Source organism: Suncus etruscus, chromosome 6 (assembly GCF_024139225.1).
Source record: "Suncus etruscus isolate mSunEtr1 chromosome 6, mSunEtr1.pri.cur, whole genome shotgun sequence".
Lineage (NCBI taxonomy): Eukaryota > Metazoa > Chordata > Mammalia > Eulipotyphla > Soricidae > Suncus > Suncus etruscus.
Window position 1 is genome coordinate 35856511 of NC_064853.1, and position 27774 is coordinate 35884284.

Here is a 27774-nt window from a genome sequence, read left to right on the forward strand (position 1 = left end):
AGAATTTTGTATATGTCCTTAATTTATCCTTAATGACCCTATCAGGAAGGTGTCATTTTTTTTTTTACCTCTGTCTTATGGATGAGGCAAAGTATCACCAGAAGGTTGTATAACCTTTGCAGGCACACAATGCTGCTAAAGGGTGGATCCCTAAGATCTGTAACTCTCTCATTTGCCTTGTAGGTTCAAATCAGGGATCCCAATTAGAACCTGGCATTGCCAGGTTAGGTAACTCATGATCACAGAATCTGGAATGACTCTTGAGCTCCACTGGGTATGATCCCCATCAATTCAGTAAATAATAATAATAACAATAATTTTAAAATGAACTGTAACACTCTTGCTTACAAGTTCGCAACTTGATTAGATATATCAACAGTGGCAGTGGCACATTGTTTATAAAAATAACATAACCTCTAAGTTTCTAGAGTGATTAAATTTATTTCCTATAGCTTGTGTAACAAATAGCCAGAATATTTATGTTTAAAACAATGTGTTTATCAGCTTGGTGTTCTGTAGATCAGAAATAGCTGACAAAGAGTAAGATGTCAATAGGTTCTCCAGGCAGACTTTTTCTCTAAGATTTTAGTCTCTTCCAGTCCTTGGAGGCTTTGTGGTCTCCTTGGACACATCACTTCCATCTCAGTTTCTGTTGTCATCATTGTCTTCTCTACTACCCTCTGCCTCCCACACATAGCAGTATTTGTGAACACATTTAGATAACTCAGGGTGATCTTGTAGTGAGGACCTTTTCTCAGTCGCATCTTTACCACATGGGGGTAGTATTCAAATATTATTTAGTGTCTTCAAATATTATTTAGCCTACCACATTGATATTTAAACATAGATTGAATTAGCAACCCCTCACTTTTAGGGAAAAATATTCTACCTTAAATAGTCTATAGTTTGTCAATCAATTTTTCTCCCAGTGAATGATAAGCAAATTATGTATCCCTCCTTTATAATTGTTGTCTTATTTTCTTTTTTGTTTGTTTTGCGGGGGGTCACACCCGGCAGCACTCAGGGATTACTCCTGGCTCTATGCTCAGAAACGCATGCTGGCAGGCTCGGGGGACCATATGGGATGCCGGAATTGGAATCACTGTCCTTCTGCATGAGAGGCAAACGCCTTACCTCCATGCTATGTCTCCGGCCCCGTTGTCTTATTTTCAATGATTGAGACTCTAATACCTTTGTGTGTGTGTATGTGTGTGTGTGTGTGTGTGTGTGTGTGTGTGTGTGTGTGTGTGTGTGTGTGTGGTGGAACATGAGATTGCATCAGGCACAGAGGCAGGGTAGAAGCAAACTCACTCTCATCCCTGTAGGATGAGGACTTCACCACAGACTCAGTTCTCCCTAGGTCCCTCTTGGGAAAAATTTTGTGCATGAAAATAGAATATGTTTTGTATAAGATAGTTAGAAGTAATAGAATTCTTTTATTAAGGAGTCACAGTCTGTTACTATTAAATGATACCCATTACCTCACTGATTAAAGTTTTGATTTATTCTATAGCAAACATATTTGAATCTTTTTTTAAATTTTAGTCATTTCTATCAGTCTATTATGTAGGTCTCTGTCATTGTGCTATGTTACTTTATTTACTGTAGCATTAAAGCATAAACTTATGGATCAGGAAGATGACTCATAGGACTAGAGTCTGCTTTGCATGCAAGAGGCCTGAGTTTTATCTTTGGCAATCATGGTCCCTTGAGTACACAGGGTAGTTCCCAGTTCCCCATTTAAATAAAGCATATATTTATACTTGTTTGGTTTGCTTACCCTTTATTTATTTATTTATTTAAATACAGTTTTTTCCACAGTTGATAAAGTTGTTCATGATTGAGTTACATACAGTCGTACAATGTAAACCTTCACTAGTGCACATTTCCTACCACCAATGTCCCCAGTTTCCCTCTCACCCTCCCTGATGCCCTCTGCCCTTCCTTTCTCTGGAGCATACATTTCCTTCTCTCTATCTCTTTCTTATTCTTCCTTTTTCCCTTTTAGACATTTTGATTTGCAGTACAGTGCACATTTCCTGCCACCAATATCCCAGTTTCTCTCCCATCCACCCTCCCCTGCCTGCCTCTGGGGCAGGCATTTTAATTTTTCTCTCTCTCTTGCTCTCTCTATTTTGTTTTTTGATGTTGTGTTTTGCACTATTGCTAATTAAGGGGCACTATGTATATCACTTTATCCAGTTTCAGAACCCAGTTCTTGTCCAGAGTGAACAGTTCCAATCATCACTGTCACCTTGGACCATTCACTACCTTAACTGCATTCACCACTCTGTAGCAAGCGTACTACAACAGACTGGTCTTACTGATCCTCATCTCTAGCATCTCTGGGTATTATTACCATACTATCTATTATCTTCTTATACTCCACAAATGAATAAGATTATTTTGTTTCTCTCTCTCTGATTCATTTCACTTATCATAATAATCTCCATATCCATCCATGTGTAAGCAAATTTCACTACTTTATTTTTACTAACAGCTGCATAGTATTCCATCATGTAGACATACCACAGTTTCTTTAGCTACTCATCTGTTCTCAGGCACTTGGGTTGTTTTCATATTCTGGCTTTTGTAAATAGTGGAACATAAGAATGCATAGGGATTTCTGCATTTTTGGGGGTGGTGATGGTGGTTCTTTTTTTTTCATTTTTGTTTTTTTGGGCCACACCCGGCAGTGCTCAGGGGTTACTCCTGGTTGTCTTCTCAGAAATAGCTCCTGGCAGGCAGAGGGGACCACATGGGACACCGGGATTCGAACCAACCACCTTAGGTCCTGGATCGGCTGCTTGCAAGGCAAACACCGCTGTGCCATCTCTCTGGGCCCAGTGGTGGTGGTGGTTCTTAGGGTATATGCCTAGGAATGGTATTACTGGAACATAAAGATGCACAATTTTTAGTTTTTTGAGAAATATTTGTATTGTTTTCCAAAATGAAAATACAATTCCAAAATACATTCCCACTAGCAGTGAATGAGAGTCCCTTTCTCCCTGCACCCATGCCAGCACTGGTTGTTCTTATTTGTGATGTGTTCCAGTCTCTGTGGTATGAGTTGATATCTCATTATTGTTCTTAATTGCATCTCCTTGATGATTAGTGATGTTTAGCAATTTTTCATGTTCTATCAGTGCCTTGTATATATTAAGTATTAACCCCTTATCTGATGGGTGTTGTATGAATAGTTTCTCCCATTCAGTGGGTGACTTTTTTACCCTAGTCACTGTTTTCTTTGAATTGCAGAAGCTTCTCAGTTTAATGTAGTCTGATTTGATTATTTTTGCTTTTACTTGATTGGACAGTGGTGTTTCATCTTTGAAGATACCTTTACCTTTAATATCATGGAGTGTTCTGCCTGTGCTTTCCTCTATGTACCTTATGGTTTCAGATCTGATATCAAGGTCTTTAATTCATTTTATTTGACCTTTGTGCATGTTGTAAAAGAGTGGTCTAAGTTTATTTTTATGCATATAGTTGACCAGTTTTCCCAAGATCATTTGTTGAAGAGGATTGCTTTCCTTGCTCCACTTTGTATTTTTTCACTTTGTCAAAGATTTTTTTTTTTTTGGTTTTTCGGGCCACACTTGTTTGATGCTCAGGGGTTACTCCTGGCTAAGTGCTCAGAAATTGCCCCTGGCTTCGGGGACCATATGGGAGGCCAGGGGATCTAACTTCGGTCCTTTCTTGGCTAGTGCTTGCAAGGCAGACACCTTACCTCTAGCGCCACCTCTCCGGCCTCCACTTTGTTGAAGATTAATTGAATTTATACCTGTGGATCCATCTCAGAATATTCAATTCTATTCCACTTATCTGAGGGTCTGTCTTTTTTCCAATACCATGCTGTTTCAATGAATATTGCTTTATAGTACAATTTAAGGTTGGGGAAAGTGATGCTTCCCATCTTCTTTTCCCCAAGGATTGCTTTAGCTATTCGTGTACACTTACTGTTTCAAATGAATTTCAAGAGTGTTTTATTCACTTCTTTGAAAAATGTCATGGGTATTCTTATAGGAATTGCATTGAATCTCTACAATTTGGGAAGTATTGCCTTTTTAATGATGTTCATCCTCCCAGTCCATGAGGAGGGTATAAGTCTCCATTTCCTTGAGTCCTCTTTTTATTTCTTAAAGCAGTATTTTGTAGTTTTCTTAGTATAGGTCTTTCATCTCCTTAGCAAAGTTGACTGCAAAGTACTTGATTTTCTAAGGCACAATTATGAATGTGATTTTTTTAAAATGTCTCTTTAATTATTTGTATAGAGAAAAGCCATGGATCTTTTCATATTAATTTTGTTGTCTGCTACTTTACTATACAAATCTATAGTTTCTAGAAGCTTTTTGGTAGTTTTTAGGATTTTCTAAGTATAATATATCATCTGCAAACAGCGAGAGCTTGACTTCTTTCTTTCCTATCTGGAAACCCTTGATATATATATTGCTATGGCAAATGCTTTCAGTACTATATTAAATAGATGTGGTGAGATGGGGGAAACCTTGTCTCATGCATATCTTAGAGGAAAGGTTTTCAGTTTTTCCCCATTGAATGTAATATTTAACATAAGTTTCTGGTAAATGGCCTTGACTATATTGAGAAAAATTTCTTCTATTTCCATCTTGTTGAGAGTTTTTATTATGAATGGGCGTTGGAGCTAGTCATATTCTTTCTCTGCATGTTTTGCTATGATCATATGGTTTTAATTTTTTCTATTAATATGGTTTATATTGATTGACTGACCTGTATATATTAAATCATCCTGGCATCTCTGGAATGAATCCTACTTGGTCATGATGTATAACCTTCTTGATGAGTTGTTGGATTCTATTTGCTAGTATTTTGTTGAGGATCTTTCCATCTGTGTTCATCAAGGATACTGGTCTTAATTCTCTCTCTATTTTTTTTTGTATCAGAGTAATGTTAGCTTCAGAGAAACTATTTGGTAGTGTTTCTGTTTCTTCAATTTCCTGGATGAGCCTTAAAAAGATTGGCAGGAGGTCCTTTTTAAAGAATTTACTAGTGAATACATCTGTGCCGGGGCTTTTGTTTTTGGGAAGCCTTTTGATTACCATTCCAATTTCTCCAATACTTATAGGTCTGTTCATATATTCCAGATCATTTTTGTTCAACCTTAGGTTATAGGAATCCAAGAATTTATCCATTTCTTCCAGGTTCTCTTGTTTTGTGGCATAAAGATTATCAAAGTAATCTTTGATTACCCTTTGAATTTCTGTAGTATCTGTAGTGACCTCTGATTCAGTTTATTAAGTTTCTCACTTTCTTCTTTAGTCTTGCTAGTAGTTAATCAATCTTGTTTATTTTTTTCAAAGAACCAACTCTTGCTTTCATTGATCTTTTGGGTTTTTTGGGGGGGTTCCAATTCATTAATATTTGCTCTAAGTTTTATTATCTCCTTCCACCTGCCTATTTTTTCTTTCCCTTTTTTGGTCCTTTTTTAATTTTTAAGCTATGCCATTAAGTTATTTATATTGTTCCTTTATTTCTTTCTTCCTTCCTGATGAATGTTTGCAAAGCTATCATTTTTCCTCTTAATATTGCTTTTGCTGTGTCCCACAAATTCTGATAAGTTGTGCCTTCATTCTCTTTTGTTTCCAGGAATCTTTTGATTTTATTTTTGATTTTGTCTCTGAACCACTGGTTGTTCAAAAGTGAGCTGTTTGATTTCCAGGTGTTAAATTGTTTCCTCTGCTCTTCTTTGTAATTCACTTTCATTTTAGTACATCATGTTCTGAGAAGATAATTGGTATAATGTCTATCCTCTGGATTTTATGGAGGTATGTTTGATGCCTCAGCATGTGGTCTATCTCGGAGAATTCCCCATGTGCATTGGAGAAGATTATGTATCCTGCTTTCTGGGAATGAAAAGCCCTACTGATATCTAAGACCTTCTCTTTATTTCTTCCTTTAAAGTCAGTATATTCTTGTTAAGTTTTAGCCTGGTTTATCTATCAGGTGGTGACAGGGAAGTGTTGAACTCTTCCCCAATTATTGTGTTGCTATTGATGTCTTTTTTTCAAGTCTATCAGCAATTGTTTTAAGTATTTTTCTGGCCCCTCATTGAGTGCATATATTTTAGGAGTGTGATGTCTTCGTTATGTATACATCCCTTTGTTTTTAAGAAATGTCCATACCTGTCTCTTATAATCTTTGTAAGCCTAACATCTGTTTCATATGATATTACTATGTCCACTGCAGCTTTTTGAATGGAGTTATTTGCGTGAAGGATTGTCCTCCAACCTTTGACTTTGAGTTTGCGTTTTCTTTAACTATTCAGATGTGTTTCTTTCAGGCAAAATGTTGGATTTAATTTTTATGATCCATATTACCACCCTGTATCTCTTAACTGATGCATTTTGTTCATTGACATTGAGAGAGAGGATTGTCATGGATAAGTGTCTTTTTGGTAGAAGTTTGGTGTGTTTGTGGGGTCTGCCTTGCCTTCTGTTATTCTTTTAAAATTGGTTTGAGTCTGTGAAATTTCTTAACTGTTGTTTATATTTGAAGCTGTGTATCCTTTTTCTAACCTGAATGACAGTCTGGTGGATGAAATATTCTTGGTATGGCATTAATTTTGTTGAGTTTTTTTTTTCTTCACAATATCCTACCACCACTACCTTCGGGCCTGGAGGGTTGCTTGTGATAGATAAATACGCTATAAATATTGTTTTCTTCGTTGTATATAATTTCCCTTTTTGATCTTGCTGCTTTCAGTATTTTATCTCTACCTATGATTTTCATCATTATGACTAGGATGTGCCTTGTGGTGCTTTTATTTGGATCTCTTTTAGGTGGTACTCTTTAGACATCAGGATGTGGGTGCATGCATTCTTCACTCTGGGAATTTATCAGCTATAATGTCTTTGACTGTCCTTTCTTCATAAGGTTTTTTTTCTGGCCCCCTGGGGCCCTAGTTATTCATATGTTGTTCCTGTGAAATTTTTTCCAAATGTTTATTGTTGTCTATTTGCTTATTTTGAGGATATCATCCATCTTCTTTTATTTATCTTAAGACTCTTTTCCGGGGCCGGAGAGATAGCATGGAGGTAAGGCGTTTGCCTTTCATGCAGGAGGTTATCGGTTCGAATCCCGGCATCCCATATGGTCCCCCGTGCCTGCCAGGAGCAATTTCTGAGCCTGGAGCCAGGAATAACCCCTGAGCACTGCCGGGTGTGACCCAAAAACCACAAAAAAAAAAAAAAAAAAAAAAAAAGACTCTTTTCCAGTTTCTTCTGCTGAATGGAGGTGTTGTGCAGCTCATCTTCCAGCTCATTGATGCTGTTCTCATAAGCTGACTCTGCTAATGAGGCTTTCTAGTGAGGTTTTCATATCATCTACCATGTTTTTCAGCCCTGATATTTGTTTGAAGTTTTTTAATTTTTATTCTCATATCCTCTTGAGTCTTATGAGCTGTCCATTCATGGTTTCTTTGAGTTCTTTGACAGCCTTAGCATTTCCTCTCAGAGAAGTTATGTAGGTGGCTGATATTGGTTAGGTCTCAGAACTAGCATCTTCAGTCACAAGGTGTGTGGGGCTCTATGTTGTTTTTCCATTATGACCTTGGTAGTGTGGTGCTTATTTTTATGTGTTGTGGTGGGGCTTTTTGATTAGAAGAAATGCACAGTTGTAGCTGTGCTCTTAGCTGGGTTCATTCACTCAGTTTGATTAAAAATGGCTTTTTTTTTTAGTCCAAAATTCACCCACATCCCACAACCACTTCCTTTGGGCTCACACACATTAGTTCAATTCAAAATGGTCATTCATTAGTCTTTTACACATTTTTTGATGAATGGTCCTTCTTTTTTTTTTTTTTTTTTTTTTTTTTTTTGGTTTTTGGGTCACGCCCGACAGTGCTCAAAGGCCACTCCTGGCTCTAAGTTCGGAAATTGCCCCCTGCTGGCTCGGTGAACCATATGGGATGCTGGATTTTGAACCACCATCCTTCTGCACACAGGGCAAATGCCTTACCGCCATGCTATCTCTCCGGCCCCAATGAAAAGTCCTTCTATTATTTTCTTGGTCATCATGTATTTGAGCTTAAATATTTTCTTAGTTTTTAATGTGCTTTTAGGACAAAAGATAATAGATGGATTTGTATACCTTCCAAAATGATCCTTCACCCTAATTTTTAGTTTAGTGATCTAATTGGTCATTTAAGTTGGCATTTTTCATATTTGTGTTGAAATCATATATAAATTTAATTCCAAAAATAATATAAAATCTGAAATAATATATATCACAAGTAGTATATTTCTATATGGTTAGATATTAAGCATATAATAATCTAACACTATATAGATTCTATACAATAAATTATATAATTATAAGGTATTATGTAATATTTTATATTCCACATAATGTAATATAATTATATTATAATTAATATAAGAGATATACTTTTAAGTACTATACACTTAATATATGAAAATATATTTATATATTTATTAAAGCTATATATCATTAATTATGTAATTATATACAACTATAATCATATAATTATAACTATAATTACATATGATTATATGTATTTATAATCATATAAGTATATTTAGTTATAATTACTATTAAGATATAGAATTACCTTATGTAATGAGTATATCCTATGTGATGGTTGTAAATTAATCATTATATACAATAAGTTTTTTCTGCACATCTTTTATTTTGTTTGGGTTTTTTTTGGCTACACTCGGTGATGCTCAGGGATTACTCCTGGCTATGCCCTCAGAAATTGCTCCTGGCTTGGCAGACCGATTGGGTGCCAGGGGATCGAACCACAGTCCATCCTCGACTAGAGCCAGCAAGACAGACACCTTACCGCTCCATGCCACCGCTCTGCCCCCTTTTTCTGCACATCTTACACTTCCAAACTTCTATTTAATTTAAATGTATAGATACCATATCAATTATTTTATACTAAATCTTGTATTTTATTTTCTTTATCCTCACTCATTTTCCATTTTTCATATAGCATATCCTCTCCTTTCTTGAGGTCATTATTGTGGCCTATTTGTTTCTCTGACTGCATCAGCACTTCAGGTGATCTTGTCCATTAACAAGCTGTATGGTGGAGAGAATGTCTCTTTGTGAACTTGCCTTGGTTCCAGCATCACTCAGGGGAGATATTGGGATTTGTCCTTTGCGGGGATCTTTCAGTTACAATAAACCACCCTGGAATTCTTAGAAGCTGTACCACTGTCTTTTAGACAAGGGTTTCAGAGGACAAGGATGATTGGGTTTTCTTTCAATTCAAGCATTCTAGCTTTCCTTCCCAGTTTGGGAGCTTTTAGCTATTTTCCTTTATTCTTGGACTATCAGGCTTACATCCAGAATGGAGCATTTCATTTGTCAGTGATCCTGCTGCTGCCAGCATTTAATATATTGGTGTCTTCTAAGGCCTAGAATCTTTTGCAGCTCAAGGAAATATTGTTTCCTCATTGAATAGTCCTTTCTCCCTTCGCTAGTTATGTTGAGTCTTTCTGAAACTTCCATTGAGCTAATATTGAGTTTTCTACATCTGTTACATTGTATGTCTTACATGACTCTTTATAGCCCTGTCCCTTTTTGGTGGCATCCTATTCAATCTCCTTTACCCATATTAGGGTTGAACCTTCCTCTATTCTTCTGTGTGGAGTGACCTGCCTAGTGCTGGTAGTGAATAGCTGGACCTAGTGGCCTTCCAGCCTCATCAAACTCTGAAGGGACATTTGAAGAAGATTTTAGAATCAACTTTAATAAATTGTCCAGAGAACTTGGGTTGGATTCAATCAGGGAGGTAAAATGAGTCATGGGAGGATAGAATGAGGTGAGATAATTGGGGACAGATGGTGAAATATGGAACAGGTGTGATGAAACAAATCACAGCCCAAGTGGTTCAGATTGGGCACTTACACAAAGGCCAGTTAAGATAAGAAGTTGCTTGTTGTTCATCATCATTTATTTTTAAGGAAATGCAAATCAAAGCAATAAGACTATATAATTGCATACCAGTGCAAATATCTATCACAGAGACCGGAAACAGGGGGTTGGAGAGATAGTATAGCAGATAGAGCATTTGCCTTGCATGCAACCAACCCAGGTTTGATTACCAGCACTTCATATTATCCTCCAAGTTCTGCCAGGTGTGATTCCTGAGTGTGGTGCCAGGAGTATGCCCTGAGCACTACCTGGCATGGGCCATAAAACAAAAACAAAGAAGCAGATAAACAAACAAAAAGCCAACTGGAAATAAGCAGTGCTGGCAAGGATGTAGTGAAAAAGAACCTTTCACTGTTGGTGGTAATGCCAATTGATTCAGCCTTTTGGGAAACAGTATGGGGAACTCTAAAAAAAAGTAAGATTAGGGTTATCATATAACCAAGTGATTCAGCTTCTTGGTATCTCCTTCTAATTATAAACGCACACACAAATTAAAAAATCGTATCAGCATGTCTCTGTTCACTGCTGTGCCTAGTAGAATAGGATCTGGAGGCATTTCTAATGTTGAACAACAGACAACTAGATAAAAAAATTTACTACACACAATAGAATACCATGCAGGCATAAGGGAAAATGAAAGCATGTGGTTTGCTTGGATGGAATTGTAGGTAATGTGAACTAAGTCAGAGGGAGAAGTGCTGAGGGGTCAAACTCATTTGTGTCATATATAGAGAAAAACCAGAGAATAGATTTATCGAACAAAGACAAGCCCTTAGCCTTGGATTATAAAACTGATTAAGAAAGTGGGAGGATGGATAGGTAGGGGAATGAAGATCACAGTAGAGGTGACATAGGGATACTGGTGGGAGGTTTGAGTCACATTGTTTGGGGTGCAGTAGTGTTGTACATTGAAACAATAAACTTCAACACTATTTGCACAATATAAAATATATTTATAAAAAGTAAATTTTAAAAAAGTTTCCTGGCATTGCAAGGCATTAAAAGCCAGTTCAGATGTCTCTTTGTCTCTTTTGCTGTTGAGTTTCTAGAGGGCTAAGAATCTTCTGTTTAAGGTGCAAGAAGGAGCTGAGTGGCCTTTGTAATGATGATGTTAGTTCAGTAATAGACAGATAAATAGACAGAATAAACTCCCACAGGTGAAAATAGTCTTTTCACTCAGCCTTACTGATAATCTTTTTGATTTTGATTTTTTAGTGTGAGGCGATTCGGATCAGGAACACGTTCTTCAAATAGCTAATGCTGAATGGAGACACCATCTATTTCCTCTCTATCAGGCTGGTGGCGTGATTTTGATTTTTTAGTGTGAGGCGATTCGGATCAGGAACACGTTCTTCAAATAGCTAATGCTGAATGGAGACACCATCTATTTCCTCTCTATCAGGCTGGTGGCGGGATTGGCTACTTCAGACCTCTTAGCCCTGAGAGGCAGCCCCAGCTCTCAGCACTCAGGGAAGGGGTCCCCTTTATCCTGTGGCAGGCTCCTCCCCTAAAGCTGGGTGGGGAGAAGAGCAGGAAGAGGGCCTGGGGGCTGGAGTAGGTTGAGGAGTGACAGCTCCCTGTGGTAGGTCTGTGCCCCTTGTCACAGAGCCTCCTGGGCTGAGGCCTGTGGTGGCTGCAGGAGAGAGCCAGTTCCAATCTGTGTGGCTGTGTGACATTTCCGGCTGCCATTGCCCAGCCAATCAGAAGCAGACCCAGATAGCTAAGGCGATGATACATGAAATATGATAATTTTCTGCTAAAGAGCCTTTGAAGGGGGAGCAAAGGGTGAGTGTGTGTGTGTGTGTGTGTGTGTGTGTGTGTGTGTGTGTGTGTGTGTGTGTGTGTGTGCATAAGCACACCACAGTGGAGAGTCAGTGACCAGGCAGGAAGATGACAGTGCATTGATTTAGTAGTAGTTTGTCCCATGGGACCAGGCTGTGATGCCAGGGTGAGTGTTTGTGCCTGGGGAAGATCACCAGGCTTCTGCTAGCTGCTCCAGGCAGGGCAAGAACACAAGCAGTCTGCAGATAGCACTGCAGAGCTCTGGGGCTCTCCACTGAAAAGAAATGGGAAAAAGCTTTCTCTTTCTCTACCTTTTGAAAGTGAGGTTAGGACTTGGTTTCTTCTCCATGTTACTTCTTTAAAGATAAAATTAAGGCTGGAGAGATTGCATAGTGGGTCAGATACTTGTCTTGTGTGCAGCCAACCCAGATTTGATCTCTAACATCTTTTTTTTGTGTGTGTGTGGTTTTTGGGTCACACCTGGCAGTGCTCAGGGGTTACTCCTGGCTTCATGCTCAGAAATTGCTCCTGGCAGGCACGGGGGACCATATGGGACGCCGGGATTTGAACCGATGACCTTCTGCATGAAAGGCAAACGCCTTACCTCCATGCTATCTCTCCGGCCCCTGATCTCTAACATCTTATATGTTTTTGTGCCCTGTCAGGAGTAATCCCTTAATGTGGAGCCAGGAATAATCCCTGAGCAATGCTGGGTGTGCAGTCCCTCATCACCCCCTTTCCCACAAAGAAATGAAAACAAAACAGGAATAAGATCATCATGGTGACTGAGAACTTGATTGCTCGTTAAAAAACAACAATTGGGCTGGGACTGTTTGTCTTCCCCTCATATCCTATTTTTTGTGTCCATACTTGACCTCAGTCTCATAAAATGGTTTGATCTCCATATGGCACCTTGAGCATCACCAGGAGTGATTGATCTCCGAGTATAGCGAAGGAGTAAGCTCTGAGGATTGCTGGGTGTGACCCCAACCTTTCCTTCCAATCAAACTGGCTTCTTTGGGTGGGGGCACACTGGACAGTGCTTAAGGGCTACTTCTGGCTCTGTGATCAGAAATCGCTCCTAGGGGCCGGAGAGATAGCACAGCAGTGTTTGCCTTGCAAGCAGCCGATCCAGGACTTAAGGTGGTTGGTTCGAATCTCAGCATCCTGTATGGTCCCCCATGCCTGCCAGGAGCTACTTCTGAGCAGATAGCCAGGAGTAACTCCTGAGCATTGCTGGTTGTGGCCCAAAGTGCCCCCCCCCCAAGAAAAAGAAAAAGAAATCGCTCCTAGCAGGCTCCGGGGAATCAAACTGGGTCCGTCCAGGTGGGCTGTGTTCAGGGCAAATGCCCTACCAGGTGTTATCTCTCTGGCCCAAAACTGGCTTCTTAAAACCCCTTGAAGGACCTGAGCCTGAGATTTGAAGATTCTAGATATTTGTGTGGTTGTGTTGAATACAGATTATAATTGAAAAGTATGTTTGAGGGTGATAGCCAGTCACTTTCTCCTTTAGATGCAGATGCTAGGGTAGTCTCAGGTTTGACATCTACACCAGCGGCTGCAGGGCTGGGTGCCCAAACTTTATCCTTAGTGTTGGAGAGTCCCCCATCCTTCCTAGGTTCTTTATCAGCAGTTCTGGCCAGGCAAGGGTGACATCTGTGCTCACAAGAGTCCCCTCAATTGACCCCTTCACATGTGCTCAATACGAAGATCAGAGCTTATTTATGTAACCTTCTGATTGGTTACTGAAAAGCTTCTCATGGCATGAATGCATCTGCCTCTACTCTCATGTATATTTATATCTATTAATATCTATTTCTACAAATATCCTCATGTTTTTAAATGCAATGTTGTGACCTCAGGCCTGTTTTCTAGCCCGTGACTTGAGGCCTGAGGCCGGCTTCCAAGCGCTGGCTGTTCAGAAGTGATAATTGGTGTACTGTATCTTTAAAAGGTTAAAACCCCTTTCAGAAAAGGTCTGGACTCATAGTGGGAAAGACAGCAAGGCATGGGTTGGCATTGGATTCAGAAAACAGCTGCTGATTAGGTTCTGTGTCTGTGGACTGAATTTATTCCGTGTTTTTTTATTTTTTTTTTTCAGCAGCAGGAATTCAAAAGGGATGCTACTGTTTGGGTTTCTGATCGTGATTTATATTTATTCCGAGGAATAACAGAGGGTGGATCTGTTCCCGACGAGCATGCTCACAACCAGCCAGCCGACTCTCCCATTATCCAACTGCCTAGTTTGGTGCTTCAATGTACTTGTACATTCCGTGTGCCTATGTGCGTACACAAATACGCACGCGTGCCTGGATGGACAGACGTGTGCACAAGTTCTTTTTTAAGGACAGTTCTTTCAATAAGCTCTTTCCCCCTTACTTGAAACAGGTGTTCATGAAAAAAATGCACAAAATCCCGAACGAGAGGAATAATTCATGAAGAAGGGGCAGGATCCGTGGGTCAGAGAACACTGGACCAGTTTGGCCCACCCAAGGCAGAAGGTAGGGGAGTCTGGATTTTTTTTTTATTCGGCGCTTTATTAGCCTTGCGCTTTATTCTCATTTGTTGTGGTGGTTTTGCCTGTGGCCGCCCTGCCCCCCTCTCCCCCCAAATCAAAACGAAATAGCGGGCGGTGAGTCCATTTTGTCGTTGCCTTTTTGGAGCCAGGTGTCTGGAAGCGGTGCAGGGGTCTGCGGGAGACTGGGAGGGGGCAGCTGCCTAGCGTGCGGTGCTCTCCGGTGGGCTGCGCTGGCGCTCGGCCTGGTGCTGGGGCCCTGGAGGGCCTCGAGTGACCCCCGCGCGTCAATCACCCGCAGCAGCGGCGGCAGCCGAGCTGTAACCCTGTGCGTGCCGCGCGCTCCGGCTTGCAGACTCCAGGCATCCTCTGTCTGCTGCTCCAGGAGCATGCAGGCCTGCCCCAGCTTGCTCTCTCTGCTGCTGCTGCTGCTGTGGGCTTGTTGGAGATTCCCTGGAGAATGCTGGCGGCACGGAGACCATAGTCTCTTCTTTCTCCCTTTTCTCCTTACAAGGGTTCACCAAGCAAAATCATTACCCGCCCCCCCCCCTCACTGGCTCCGACCCACTCCCTTTGCCCAGCCATGCAAAACTAAAAAGGAAACTTCTCCTCTGTTGAGGATTCTTGCCCAGCACGTGCCTGTTCTCCAAGCGGGGCCCTATATCTTTGGAAAATCAGCTGCAGGGAGCCCTGAAAGTCCTCAGTGCGATGATGGGGTCCTGGGACACTTCTGAGCTTAACTCCTGAACTTGGAAGGGAGAAGTGGCTTGTACTTATGAGAACTCGAACACCTTGTGGGGACCAAGATGCGCTACTGCCCTAGCTCTCCTGGGAATTTGGGGCACAGGTGTGAAAGAAAGGAGGATCTGCATGGTGAGCAGTGCTCTGGTCCTCGCTCTGCAGCCTCAGGTCTGTAGCTTGGAACTGTAACTACAGCAGCCTGCGCATTCCCCACCCAATGCATTGAGATTGTCTTGAAACTGGTTTCTTTTCAGGGTATTGCAAGGAGGGACAGAATTGATCAGGGCATTAAACTGATGGCCATGAAATGTTCTCCAGTTTCTGTGTGTGAGATAGATTATGTAATCTTAAATTCATGATTGGAATGTATGCCCAAATACCTCTCCTGCTCCTCCTCACCCAGGGTGAAGAATTGAGGTCCCAGGCTGAACTAGAACTTCTGGAGGGTAGGGATGGAGAGTTGTTTGCAGGTTGAGTGTATGGAAGAGGAGGGGTAAATTGAGCCACTTACGTGGACAAAGATAGGAAAGGTCAGGTGTCCATGGGGAACAATGTGGAGTTGACTGTGGGTTTGTGTTGAGCTGAAGCACCTCCCTTCTCCTCTCCCCATAATTGCTTCTTTGAACTTCTATCCTGTCCATTCAACCCCTGAGTTAACTCTGAGAAAGATTCCATGGCCTCTTTTCAAGTAGAGTCACTTGTTGGGGCCCCAAGCTGGTCCCCAGGCTTACTGATGTGCAGACAGACTTCTGGACTCTCATTTTTGCTCTAGGAGGAGTTGCACTGTTGGCAGCAGACTGCTGGCACTTTGCTGAATGATTTGACATGTGTCCTTCAAAGCTGTGAAGACTCAGAGGCAGGAGACCCTGTACCATCTCATGTTAGACTGCTGTGGGGTTGTGCAAGATGGAGTAGCTTGAGATGTCTGCAAGCCTGGGGTGGGGGGGAATGATGTGTGTGACCCTCAGCTCTTACTCCCTCCTTTCTACATTCTGTTTAATCAAGACACCATTAAGACCCAGGATCATAAACCTGAGACTCCCTATCACACTCTGAGTACCTCAGCTCACACTTGCTGCATTGGCTTGTTAATTAAGTGGTGTCACCTGGCCCCTTCCAGTTTGTTTATATGCCATTTATCCCTGGGTCTCTTTAGAAACCCAATCCTAAGGCTTATGCAATGACTGTGGCTCAAGCTGTGCTCGCCTAGTGCTGTGTTGTTGAACTGTCTACCTCATGGTACCTGAATGCAACTCCTTGGAAAGAAAAAGTATGTGCTATTTCTGGGTTAGTGCCAAATGAGCCATGTTGGTTTTTAGGGTGTGAAGGTCCAGGCAAAGAAAGGATGCATTTAATCTGGAGTCAGGTGGGTTCCAGGGCCTGACTTCTTGGAAGAGACAGCATGTAGAAAACGGGGATGTGAAGACAGCTGCTATCTTGCCCTTGCTTGCTTTCTGCTTTGTGAGTTCCTCAAGGGCATCCAGGTTCTTTTTGCTTTCTGGCAGCCCATCACAGAGGCCCCCACATGCTATTTTCTGCTCCTTTCCTGTGGAATCCAGTTCTATTTATGAATCCACAGTGGTACCAGGCAGAATGGCCACAAAACACTGGCTTCATAAATAGATAGCACTAGGATTTTAGGGTTTCAGAGCTTATTTCACCAGAGCCCTTAGCGCATATTCTTCATTTATAAAGTGGAAAATAACTTTGCTTTTCTAAGCTCATCATTGTATCTCCAGAGAAAATGAGATGAACCCTAAAAGCCCATGTGCTGTGAGCATCGGGGTCTTAGGAGAGCGCTGCAACAATCAGAAGTGCTCAAGACAGAGTTTGACTTACTAGGTGATAAAACAAACTCTCTGGGTTACAGTTAATGGATTTTGATCACTGCAGAAACTTCCAAACCCACTTTCAGAACTTTTTATTTGTGTGATGTTTTCAAAGCCTGGACATTATTTTGCCAGCTACACCTGGTCAGTTAGAAGAACTTTGGAAATGTTCTGTGAAGTGATTATTAAAATTCTTTCTCATATCTATAAAAGTTCTACTGATGTAACAAATAGGAATACTGAATAATATAATTTAAAAGGCACAAAAAAATCTAAAGTATAGAATTGGGAGGTAATTGAATATAAAAATTTTGGTGAAATGTTACGTATTTTCATATGTCTTCAGAAATCGGGTTGTAGTTTAGTAACTGGTTTCACAAGTAGTCATAAGCATTATAAGCAATTTAAATTATATTGGAGGGCACAGAGAACTAGTACAGGAGTTTAGGTGCTTGCTTTCCATGTAAATGACTCTAGTTTTGTTACCAGGACCCTAGATGGTCCTCTTAGCACTGCCAGGAGTGACCACTGAACACAGAGCCAGGAATAAACCCTGAGCACAGCTGGATGTGGCCTTCAAACAAATTTACATTTTGTGGGTCCAAGTTAAGAATGTGTGATCATTGCAATGGTCCTCAAACTACGGCCCATGGGCCACATATTGTATTTATTCCCATTTTGTTTCTTCACTTCTAAATAAGATATATGCAGTTTGCAATAGAAATTTGTTCATAAGTTTTGTTTTTACTATAATCTGGCCCTCCAACAGTCTGAAGGACAGTGAACTGGCCCCCTATTTAAAAAGTTTGAGGACCCCTGATTAAAGTATGGGTGCTAGCACTAAATATGGCTGGCATAGACTCTGCCATTTGAGTTGTTTTAATTCAAAGCATGCCCCTGTCATGATATTTGAGCATGATGCCATAGAGGGGAAAAATTACTTTTGTGGAAGATAACTGAACCAAGGCTTCTGGACAGTAAAGGTCTTACTGATCAGAATGTTATGGTAAAGTCCATTTGTTGAAATTCATTGAGGATCATATGATCTTTTTTTGAAATTTAGCAGGGAACTGTCATTCTGGTATTGGCAATTATTCTGTTATAGCCTTTGATCATATTAAAATACTAAGAAGGAATCATGAGACCCTCAGTTGTCTGAGACCAGAAGACACACTGAGCCTTTTAGTGCAGTGACTTTTGTGCTCTGGCCACATTCTAATGCTGAGATACAGCATTAGAAAAGGTAAACTGGAAGGGTACAGGAGAGATCCTTTTCGGCGGCATGCGTTTTTCTGTATCTGTGCATGGATCATGGACTCCCCACTGCCAGGGGAAAGAGTGCCAGAAAAAGAGTCTTACTGTCTTACAGGAAAAGAGTGCCTGGCAGTGCCCACTGCCAGGAAAGAGTGTGGTGCTAGGCCAGCACCATTACACTCTGCTGTGGTGGCAGATTCACCAACTGATGGGGATCCAAGTTAGGAGAGCAGGGTTCAGCTTTGCCCAACTCTGCTGCTTTGCATAGTTAAAATTAACTTGTAAACAAAGGCAGTGGGGAAAAGCAAAAGTAGAGGGAATGAAGGCTGCCATTTTTAAAAGAGCATTTTAAAATTCAATGCCTTGAGACTGGAACAAAACTGTCACGAGTAGGGCATTTGCCTTGCACATGGCCAACCAAGGTTCAGCACCCAACATCTCAAATGGCCTCCAAGCACCTCCAGGAGTAAGTCCTGAGCACCACCAGGTGTGGCCTGAAACCAATAAATAAAATATATATAAATAAAATTCAACGTGCTGTTGTTGAACACGTGAAAACCCTAATTAAAGGTAACTGTGGGGCAGTGTTTGCTTTCTAGAGGCACATGAATTTGTTCTTTGTGACTGGGAAAACACCTTTCATGGCAGAGCTGATATTGGCCTGTGTTCAATCCTAGCACCTATGACCTCCCAAGCACTACTGTGGGCTTGGCCTGGGGAGTAGTTCCTGAGCATCTCTGGCCCAGCTCTCTCCCACCCCAATCTCTACCAGGAGTGGTCCCATGGTCTTCAAACACTGTCTAGTGACTGTTGTGTCTCCAGTTATAGTTCTAATTACTGTTTTTAAAAAATCAAAGAAAACTTTGAATTTGATAGAAGAAACTGTCAGTAGCAGGTCATTAGGTAGAAATGCTCAGAACTGTTCAAAGACTCCATGGCAATAAGCAGAAGACTCATGATTGAATGAGAAAAGAGACTTCTCTGAAGTGACTGGGGGCTTGAAAGCAAAAGAAGTAAGGGTAGGATCAGACTGAACCAGCCTCTTAGAAGGCTCACCTTGGGGAGTATGTGCTTGGGAAAGGATAGTGTGTGCCTGTATGAATCCCACTGATGAGAGCATGTATGCAAGAGTTGGGCAAGCTCTCTTCTCATTACTACATGTTGTACAGTCTGGGAGTAATAGCCATGTAGGAAAGCTCGTAAAACTTGGAGCTTTTTATCTAAATGAGCAATAGACAGAGTTTTCTCCTCAGAGCCTGAGAGAAGAGTCTTCTGAGAAGTTTAGGAAAGGTAGCTTCTTGAGCCCTGAACATCTGGAAGTGGGGCTCAGGGCCTCCTTTAAAAATGAGCCAGATATGCATGACTCAGATATGAAGAAAAGCTGATAAATAATAGAGGTAGAAAAATAATTAAGAGCCTGTTATAAATGTGGCATGCTCTTTTGCCACATATTTTCACTGGACTCAAGGCTTGGCATTAGGTGGTGAGACTGTGTTAATGTTGGAGGAGCCTGAATAAAACGAACCAATTTAATTTGAAGAGAAGAGTTCTGAACGACCTTCCCAAACAAGACTTTTTATGGGACTAGAGAGAGAAAACACAAAAGTGAAGGTAAATGCCTTGTATGCACTGACCCCATTTTAAGCCTCCACACCACGTGGTTCCTTCAGCAAAGTGAGATGTAGCTATGAAGGTTCTCCAAAACACTGCTGGGGTGAACTAGGTAATCCCTAGCACCAAAGGGCCCAAGCAACATGCATCCTGGGGTCCTTGAATTGAACTGCTAGATCAATTGGCTGAGAGTATTAGGGAAGGGTCAGATTTTATGCTGCATACCCTTGACATTCTCTGCAGATATATATCAGACTCTGGGCAAATCACCACCTTTGCAACTGCAGAAATGCTTGCAGAAGCTCTTGACTTCCTCCTGACTCAGGTTTCTGGCAGGGAGAATAGGAGCCCGTGATTGTTTTCAGGGCCACAGATGGGCTGTCCATTTTAGCAAGTACTCAGGAAATAAAGTTTCTCTCACTTCCAGAATTTGTTTCCCTCATTGGTGTCTTGGGAAACAGCTCTTTTTGATTTCTTTTGGGGGCCACACTCAATTATGCTCGGGGATTATTCCTGGCTTTCTGTTCAGGAATCAGTTCTGGTGAAGCCTGGGGAGCCATATAGGGTGCCAGATCAAACTTACATTGGCCATAGGCAAGGCAAGCACCCTTTCTGTTGTACTATCTATTATTCAGGCTCAGGAAGGGGTTCTTGACTGAGACAAAGAGCCCTGTGCTATGCAGCATTTGTCTTGGGAAAAAGGACCCATGTATGTGGATCCCTGTGGAGGCTCATTCACAAATAACCAGAGAATTGAATGTTGACTACTCATGCCAAGCATCTGCTAGAGTTGCTAAAAAATTGCACATGTAGGCAACCTCCTAAACTCCCCTCCCTTCCCAGGCCCTCAAAATACACTTAGTACTCTCTTAGAAACTTCCCCTGACTCAGCGGATCTCAGTGAAGAGATCTGGGGCACCACACAGCTGAAGCAAAGTGGGAAAGGACTGAAAATGAGAGCAAAGCTACTGTGATCCAGGCAGGAGAAGCAGAACAGAGCTGTTTGCCCCATGCTCTCATTTGAACGATTGTAGCATGAAGAAGGTTATGGGATATGCAAGCAAAAAATGAAGCCACTGTGACTCTGAACTTATCAAATTCAAGTGCCAGAGCTGTGTGTGCTCCCAAGGCTGGGCCCATCGTGCCTCCTGGGAAGAATATTGCTGAGTAATTCAGTTAGAAGTTGTGGCAAATTTCAGCTATTGTTGAGGGGAACCACTGCCAAACAACTAGGAGAGGTAAAGCAGAAACACAAGCTATTCAATAGGTGTTCTTATTGTACTTTTCTTCTTAAATATATTAAATGACATTTAGACACTAGATAAAAAAGGGACATTTATAAACTACCCATGAAAAAGATAGACCAACCCTGTGTTCTAAGCATCAATTAAAGGAAAATACTCTCAGTCTCACCCATGAAGAGTATGTCCTCTTCCCATCCCTCCTGAGGCACAACTGTTCTTTTTCTTTGCTTTTATTTTGTTTTTACAGAAGCCGTATAATATTTTTCATGAATTACCCCTTTTCTATATCTATGATATATAAGCTCTGTGGTGATGCCTCTATTCCATGTGCATATTACTATATCTTTAGTATCTTCATTGTACAATATGTTACAAGTGAGTAAGTTGACTCTCAGTTCTTTTGCTCAGTTACACAGCTAATAAATTGGACCACTTAGGTATGTTTTGTCTGATACACAGATACCTGCCACTTCTGCACACCCAGAATGTTTCTATATCTTCTGTACTGGGACCTTAGGTGAACCAGCCTCATATGAGTGCTCCCACAAGACCTCTGTGAGTCTCTTTACCTTTCTGAAAGGATTATATTTAGGGCAGGGAGATATATATGCCCAGGGGTAACTGGCCCAGGCCTTCCTGAGCTCTACTAGGTGGAGCCCTAGAGCCCCCTTGTACAACAAAGGGGTCTTGAGACCCAACTGACTGCACAGATCTTGTGCCAGCTGAAGGTTAAAGGCTTCACCCATGATTTGTTCCTGGTGTGGAGTGTCACCAAAACATTTTCCACTTTGCTGAACTTCAAGATGATGTACCTTCTCATTTGCAAACTTTTGTTACTTCCAGGGTTTCTTGCTATTACCAGTAGTGTTGCTATGGACATCTGTGTTCAACCCCCTTGAGGAGCAAGCATTAGCTTTGGTGTTACTAGAATAGTTTAAGCATAATCTCTGCTGAGCTAAATGAATTTCATTTTAATTAAATGTGGTTTCCATTGTTTATACAATTTCTATCTAACACCAACCATGATGGTATATCATTGTTCTTATCATCCATGTCCTCGTTAACATTTTATATTTTGCTGGATATTATCAGATATTTTTACCAGACTTGTAAGTATCAGCAGTGTCTTACATGGTTTTAGTGCTTGGTGACCTTTTCTATATTCTTTGTGAGCATGAAGCGACAGGCCAAGTAGTTTGTCCATGATTTTAAAATTTAGGCTGGGTGGGGTGGAACAATAGTATGGTGTGAAAGTGCTTGCCTTGCATGCAACTGATCTGGGTTTGATCTCCAGTATCCCATAGTCTCTTGAGCCCAGCCAGGAGTGATCCCTAATCACAGAGCAAAGAGTAAGACCTGAGCACCACTGGATATGATTTCCCCCAAACAAAAAATAAAATTAGACTGAAGTCAGGGAGATCATACAAAGGGCCAGTGCACATGCTTCGAATGCTGGAGACCCAGAACCACATGGCCACCCAACTGCCACTAAGAATGATCCCTGAGCAGTGAGCCACAAATAGCACCTTCATACTACCAGGTATGGTTTTTTACACTCAAAAAAAAAAAAAAGGTGCGGGGAGGCCCAGGGAGATAGTACAGAGAATATTGGGCATGCCTTGCATGTGGTCAATCCAACTTAATCCCTGACACCACTTGACTCCTAAAGCATCATATGATATAGCATGGAGGCCCCTAGGTAGCACAAGGGCCAAGGTAGCCAATGGCTTTGAAGGGTTTAAACATCTCTGTGTCACCAGCCAGGTCTGCGGATAATGACTAGGAGAGGCCACAGGCCTCCTGAACACTTCTTGGGAGACACCCTGCATCCCAAATAGAATTTCTTATTATATTTGTAGAAAAAAATTATATGTGCTGAGGATTAATTTATAGCATTGGAGTCTCATAATTTGTAGGGGTTTTTGTCCTGCTTTTAATTTTTTTATAATATCAAAAGTTCTGGTTCTTCTTATTGTAACTAAGAATGAAAAAATCAATCTTTCCTTTATCTTTGAATTCTGATGAAGGGGGATATACTTTTTTATGACTGAAACTCAACTATAAACATGTTTGTAATCATGGTGCTTAAATAAATATATTAATAAAAATTAGAAAAAGAATTGTGTCTTATAGAGGGCACCCTCCCTAAAGGCAAGACTATGAGCAAACTTCTAGTACAACCTTTTAAACATTTCAGAGTTCTGCCTTTTATGTTTGCTTGTTTGCATTTTCCTCTGAGAATAGTCTTCTATCAGTTTTATTTTCCTTATGAGAATAAGAAACTGGAGAAGAGAATCAGCAAGGGGATTGATCAACAATGTGGTGAGTTCCCTCAGTACCCCAGAGGTGACATGTGAAAGTGACCTGTGCCTGCCTTGTGACTTCGAAGAAAATCAGGAGGAGGAATGACCAACAGCTTGGTAAAGCTCTCCTAGCCTTCCTAGCACCTAGTGCCTGCCCCACCAGGACTGATCAACAGCATGCTGCACACATACATATCTTCTAGTTAATGAACCCCCAGAACAACACATAGAAAACATCACACTGCAAAAGACACAATGGAGAAACAACGCAGAATACCATCATGCTTAGAGAAAGATGATGGTAGCTCTGTAGATCCAACAAGAGCCAACCACCTACATAGCCTCTCAGATAAAAACCTTAGATAAGAAACCTGGAGAGTACTCAAAGAACTCAAAGAAACCATGAAAAGAACTGAATAAACCACAAATAAGAATCAAGAGGATATGAAAGTAGAAATGAGAAAATTTCAAACTGAAATAACAGGACCGAAAAACATGGTAGGCGAAATGAAACCTCATTGGAAAGTCTCCAACATAGTAATAGTGGCTGAGGACAGAATTAATGAGCTGGAATATGAGATACATAACAACTCCATAATATAACAGAAGAGGTTCAAGAAGAGCCTTAAAACAATCAGATAATGTAAAAAATATCCTCAAAGAATGTGAACAGACATAAATAGAAGTCTTTGATAAACTCAACAAAAACAACATAAGAAACAACAACAGAAAAAACATTGGCATCTTAAAGACCCAGGAAGAAAATTCCCATAAAAAAATCTAGCGAGGTGGCGCTAGAGGTAAGGTGTCTGCCTTGCAAGCCCTAGCCAAGGAAGGACCGTGGTTCGATCCCCCGGCGTCCCATATGGTCCCCCCAAGACAGGGGCAATTTCTGAGTGCTTAGCCTGGAGTAACCCCTGAGCAACAGATGGGTGTGGCCCAAAAAAACAAAAACAAAAACAAAAACAAAAAAATCAACAGTCAAGGACTTCATTGCAGAGAAACTCCCAGAGCTAAAGAGTACATGCAACCAAACCCTGCATGCTCCAAGAGTTCCAGCTAAAATAAAGCTAAAGAAAACCACCCCAAGACACATCCTAGTCACAATGACAAATATTACAAACAGGGATAGAATACTGAAGGTAGCAAGATCATAAAAGGAAATTACATACAAAGGAGCATCTTTAAGATTTACAGTAGATTTGTCACAAGCAACCCTCAAGGCCTGAAGGCAGTGGTGGGATATAATAATAAAACTCAAATGAAATAAATGCTTCTCAAGAGTACTTCACCCAGCCAGACTTACATTCAGGTTTGAAGAAAGGATATACAGCTTCCTGGATAAACAAGAGCTGAAAAGAAGAAAGTACTCTTTTTCTATAGGTTACCAAGGCATTTAAAAATAATAAATGCAATGATATAAAATAATACCATTCTTACATCAATTGAGGGAAATTGTGTTGTTTTTCTTATGTAAATTTGTTAAGATATGGTGAACGATTTGGCAAAATTAATCTTGTTTTTCTAAAGTGAAACTGATTTCTCTGGAGATTTTTTTAACTTCTGATTCAGTTATTCTTAATAGTTGCTAAGTTCTTTTGGTTTTATTTTTCTTTTAAAAATCTAATAAATTTTAGATTAGTGTTATAAGAAATATTTTTATTTTACTGAGTTTTCAAAGTATTTACACTGAAGCTTTATAATATTTTGTTCTCTTCTTAGGCTTGGTAGCATCTGTGTTTGCCCACTCTTGATTTTTAATACTATTATGTTCATCATATTCTCTTTTTTATTCTTGTTGAATAAATTTACAAAATTTTATCTGTTACTGAGGAACCCTCGCTCCTTCCCTCCCTCCCTCCAGCAAAGATCTAGGTCTATTCCTGTGTTTGCACTTAGGGATCACTCCTAGAAGTGCTTGAGGAACTATAGGGGATTCTGGGGTCAGCTATATACAGGCAAGGCAAACACATAACCTGTTGTATTATCTCTCTGGTCACCATGATCCTTAATTTCTGTGCTAGATTTTTTTTTGGGGGGGGACACACCCATTTGACGCTCAGGGGTTACTCCTGGCTATGTGCTCAGAAATCGCCCCTGGCTTGGGGGGGCCATATGGGACGCAGGGGGATTGAACCACGGTCCATCCTAAGCTAGCGCTTTCAAGGCAGATACCTTACCTCTAGCGCCACCTTCCCGGCCCCACTGTGCTAGTTTTTATTATCTTCTCTTCTAACTTATTTTGGGTTGAGCTATTATATTTAACTTTTTAAGAAATTCTTACCTTCCCCCTGTTATGAACTTGACAGGTTATGTATGTCTAGTAATATATTTTTTATTTTATTTTTTTGGTTTTTGGGGCACACCCGGTGATGCTCAGGGTTTACTCCTGGCTGTGCACTCAGAAATCACTCCTGGCTTGGGGGACCATATGGTATATCGGGGGATCAAATCATGGTCTGTCCTAAGCTAGTGCATGCAAGGCAGATGCCTTATGTCTTGCACCACTTCTCTGGCCCCTAGAAATATATTTTTATGTAATATTCATAGGTTACTTTCTGTAGTCACTTTATAATTTCCATTTTGATGTATTCTTTGACTCACAAACTATGTGCCTATGTTTCTTAATTTTCAAGTCTGAGTGTTTTTTTCTTGTTATTTTTTCTATTTATTTCTAGCTCCATTATATGATGGCTGTCAAATGTTATTTGTATTATTATACAACTTAAAAACTTGTCAATGCTGACTGGAGAGCTCAGTATCTGGTTAATAGTCACAATATTCTAGGAATTCTAGCATGCTAGGTGCAGTGTTCTATGTAAATTCATTAGATTAAAATTTTAAAGCTGCATTCAAATTTTTAAAAAGTTACTACTTCTGTCTCTTATTACTTATTGAGTATTTTTGTTTTTCCTAATGACTTGTCAAATTTTTATTTTATATACATTTGAGAGTTTTTAATATTGGCTTGTAAGTTAAGAGTTGTTTTATATATCCAGTGAAATGATTAATTTTATATGCAGTGATTCTTCTTTCTCTGGTAATTTTGTTGGCCTTTAAGTATATTCTGGTTGATATTTCTGTGGACTGGCCAACATTGTTTGGTTTTCTATTTTATGAGAATGCCTGACATACAATTTGTAGATATTTTTTTGTGCGGAAGGTTCTGATGATAATAACCTCTGTTTTATTTAGTATTCAAATACACCAATTTGCCCCTTATTTTTAAGAGCCTTTTTCTGGGTAGAATTTTAGGTTGACAGTTATTTTCTCTCCAGGATGATGAAGGTTTTATTCAACTATTGTCTGGTTTTTATTGTCATCTTTGAATTCTGCTGTTTCTCTCTCTTTAGAATATACTCCCCCCTTTTCTCTACTGAATTTTCAGTATAGGGCATTTTCTCAAAGATACCTCTACATGTATATTTATTTTCCTTTCTCATACACAAATTTCATTGGGTTTCCTGGAACCAGTTGAAAGTATCTTTGATCAGTTTTCAGACATTCTCATCCTATTCTCTTCATCTATGAGGCAACACATGATGAACTGCAAGGCCACTGTGCTTGGCAAATGTCTTCAAACTGGCTTCTGAGCTTAGTCCCTATTCTGAGCTCCAGCTTTTACTATTTTCATATCCTGATCATTTATCTTCCCAGCTCATGTGATGTTTTGTTTTGGGGCCACACCTGGCAGTGCTCAGGGGATACACCTGGCTCTACACGTAGGAACCACTCCTGGTGGTGCTTGGGAGGAGGGGCGGCATATGGAATGCCGGGGTCAACCATGTGCATGGCAAGAGCATAACTCAATGTAATATCTCTCCAGCCCTCATGTGACATTTTAAAAGATGTTTTTGTACAGTGTCCTGTTTTCTTAGTTATTAGTAGTCTTACCTACTTAATCCACAATTATGCCAGAAAGAAAAGTCTGCACTATTTTCTTTCATACCACAATCAGCCTTACTTAATACCTGTGAAGCATGAAAGACTGCTTAGTTTGTGGACAGGATGTATATCTTTACCTGGATTTATTCCCAGTCATTCTGTTCTATGATCCATTCTGTAGATATGATGGATTGATTTCAGTAATTCACACAGATTCCTGCAGGTGATGATACAAGAGCAGTTGATTCTAGTGGATGTATATTCATGTTTTAAATCTACCAGTAACAGTCTCACCAGATTAGAAATGAGTACCATTTGGTAAAGCTTAAACTTTTCCAGCAGTGAGCATTTTTCTTTTGAAAAAAAAAATGTTTAGATGACTCCCAGTGTAAAGTACATAAATTAGGTCTATAGATTAAATGTTTACTGATAATAAATCATAAAGAAATTTATTGTGAAATGAGCTCCACATTCAGTGAGGGCATGACTGACAATGTAATAATGGAGTAACAACAACTCAGTTTTGTAGGGCAAAAAGTGTGTCAGCTTGTGGGGAGTTCAGCCATCTCTGATGTTTTAGAGTTAGTTGATGGGCTTGGGGCTGATTTTTAGTTCCACACTTTGGAAGGACATTCCTCTTGGATGCAGTATTTCTCTAAGCCTAGAAG

General features: G+C 40.4%; 1 protein-coding gene and 1 long non-coding RNA gene across 2 annotated transcripts in view; one reads left to right on the forward strand and one right to left on the reverse strand.

Annotated features, from left to right (window-relative positions):
• The window catches only part of CTPS1 (CTP synthase 1), a 1052426-nt gene that overhangs the window by 141466 nt on the left and 883186 nt on the right, over positions 1-27774 (reverse strand). The window lies entirely within an intron of this gene.
• LOC126011451 (uncharacterized) overlaps positions 14085-27774 on the forward strand; it is a 290776-nt gene continuing 277086 nt past the window's right edge. Inside the window, exon 1 of the long non-coding RNA XR_007496763.1 lies at positions 14085-14225. This is a non-coding gene — a long non-coding RNA (uncharacterized LOC126011451). The remainder of the gene's footprint in view (positions 14226-27774) is intronic.